Source organism: Medicago sativa, chromosome 4 (genome assembly GCF_051527215.1).
Source record: "Medicago sativa cultivar Bolivia chromosome 4, Bolivia_mono, whole genome shotgun sequence".
Lineage (NCBI taxonomy): Eukaryota > Viridiplantae > Streptophyta > Magnoliopsida > Fabales > Fabaceae > Medicago > Medicago sativa.
Genome location: NC_140752.1, coordinates 25,398,968 through 25,401,694, shown reverse-complemented (window position 1 = coordinate 25,401,694; position 2,727 = coordinate 25,398,968). Strand labels below are relative to the sequence as shown.

The following is a 2,727-nucleotide window of genomic DNA, read 5'->3' as shown; positions in this document are numbered from 1 at the left end:
TATTTCTATAGGACCGTGAACTTTACTATACACTATAAAGAGATCAAGTCATTTACTATTATTTGGATGCAAATAGGAAAAAATATGGTTGAAACTCCGAAGTTAGTTTATGTTATAATTTTTTTTCTTTCTATATTTCTTTGCATTAATTCTTCTTTTAGTCAGAAGATTAATTTTAGTCGTTGTTACAACAGATAAAGATTGTCCAAAACTTCGAAGTGCTAATGTTAGGTGTCGTAAAGGCTATTGCGTACCGATCCGATGAGATAAATGAGTTCTTTCTTCTCGCAAGAGAATTGTACAATATACGTTATGCTAGAATATTCCACTTGTTGTCATTTAGTTTTTGTTCATGCACTCAATAATTATTATTTTCTTCTTATGTTTTCCCTAGTTTTAAGAACCTTGAAGCTATGACTTTGTATTCTAAGATGATTGAAATGAAATAAGGCAGTAAAGAGTTTTATTTATAGGATCTCCTTGTCTCGTAAATTTTGAGGTATCACCATGGCTTGCAATCCAGACACATTAATAAGTTATTATGTTGAAATTGGTGAAGTATATTGAAAATAGCACAAATTTAACATCGCCAAAATTGAAATTGAAGACTTTGTTCACTTTTAGGTATAATGTAGGTAGAAAAAAGCTAAAAAAAAGTTAGTTTTTAAGTGTGTTTACTAGTTTTAAGTCAAAACCATCTTGTCTAAAATCGAAAACAATAATCTGTTTAAATCGTCTCAGCAAGGATTATTCTGTGACGAGCGTGTTCTATTAGAGACATGAAAAACCTTTCTCAATGTCGAAATTGCTTTGTTTGATTTCTATTCTTCCAAATCATATCTTGAATAGTGATGGGAAACTCTTGGATCGTCCTAAGTATTTTACGATAGAATCTCCATGCATATGATAATGAAGTTTCATCTTTGATAATTCTCCAATCAATATCATTAATGAATAACTTTATGAATAATTCAACATTCATGAATTGGTTTCTCTTCAAAATTGATCCTAATCACTTTGATGAAATAACGAGAATAATTTCGAGTGTAATAAACATCTTCATCATGAGAACATTCTTCCATCAGAGTTGATAATGTTCTCTTATATATGAGACGACATTATCTTATTGGTCAGTTAATCTTAATTCATGTGGCTTTCGGAGTTGTCATGTGACTTTAGGAGTAATAGTGTGTATCTTTCAACTTGAAATTCTAGCACATTTGTTTTAATATATTCTGTAAGATGTTTCAACGTTTATAATGTTCCATTCATTGTTTCAACATCAAGAATTAAACAGAAATAAAAACAAGAAAATAAATGACAAGAAAGTAAAGAACACAGTAAGTTTGTTAACCCAGTTCGGAGACAAACACACCTACTATGGGGGCTACCAAGCCAGGAAGGAAATACACTAGTGTAGTCCTTATTCTATAGCTCTTAGCAAAATCCTCGTTTACACTAAAGACCTAGGACCTACCCGTATTTATTTCAACCTAGGACCTCCAAGATCTGAGATCCGATCTCACTATCCTATGGTCAGCCACAGCCCTTGTGACCTATCAGACCTCAAACAAAAAACAAATGATAAAGATACCTTCAAACAAACAACTAACACCTTGATTACAAGTGATAGACGTTTGGCAAGTGCACCAAATACTATCGAAGTAGTAAAAATATCGATCCCACGAGGACTGTTTTTAACTTCAATAATTCAATTTCGTTATAAAAATAGGATGTATAAAATTTATTTTGTTTTGCCACTAGGCAGTAGATTTGGTTTGATTTTAATTAAATCAAGAAACAGAAAATAAAGATTTGTTAAGAAAATATGGAGAAAGATGAGATCAGATCCGTCGAATCCTCTAAGTTCCCCTAATTGGTCTACTGCACCTATTTGTTATAAATCCTCTTCTAATTTACGATGATTAACAAAATAGCCCTAATCAATCCCTTGAGTTAGGACCCTCTTCTTAAACTACAGCCCCTAATTCCTTAGGTGGTCTAATAATTCTTGAAGGTTTTACCGAACGTTAACCTATTATCACTAACAAACGATTATCTATTCCTAGACTAACCCTGTTTATTGGAACAATTCAATTAGGTCTAAGTTGAAAGCCATGGTCAGTGGTCATTCATTCTCACGAAATCAAGTTATATGTGATCAAGATATAAAAAGCATTAAGAACAATTGAATTGAATAAACTAGAATTGAATTCATAAACAAAATAGAGTTTCACAGCAACATGTGTCAATTAGGATTACAAAGATTCATCTCGGATCTAATCTCTAAGAGATTTAGCTACTCATAATCGAGTTTACAAATAGCATAATCAATGAAATAATCAAAACATACATGAATTGGTAAAAGGATGAAGAAATCGCCCTTCTAGCCGTCTCCGATGTCTCAAAATCGCACTTTGCTCTCCAAAATCGTAACCCTTGTTCTTCAGATTGAGTGCAGTATTTATAGAAGTCATGGGCCTGACCCGTCAAAATCGCGCCGCGTCATGTATATAGGCGTGCCGCGATTTCCCTCAAACAGGGAGGATGTAATTTTGCTTCAAAAATCGCAGCACGGCTTGAAATTGGCGTGGCGCGATTTCCTTCGAACAGACTTCAATATTTAAGCTTTTTGCACTCCAGAACAGTATAAATTGCATGAGAACTCTATCAAAATGTCACAATAAGTCCTAAAAATTACGTAATGACAGCATGTCATCACAACCC

The 2,727-nt window shown here is 33.2% G+C and overlaps 1 long non-coding RNA gene across 1 annotated transcript; it reads left to right on the top strand.

The window, feature by feature from the left end:
* Nucleotides 1–475, top strand: LOC146927245 (uncharacterized). The gene is made up of 2 exons (XR_015008184.1): nucleotides 1–101; nucleotides 195–475. It is a non-coding gene; the product is annotated as an uncharacterized LOC146927245 (long non-coding RNA).
* Nucleotides 476–2,727: the final 2,252 nt, after the last annotated feature.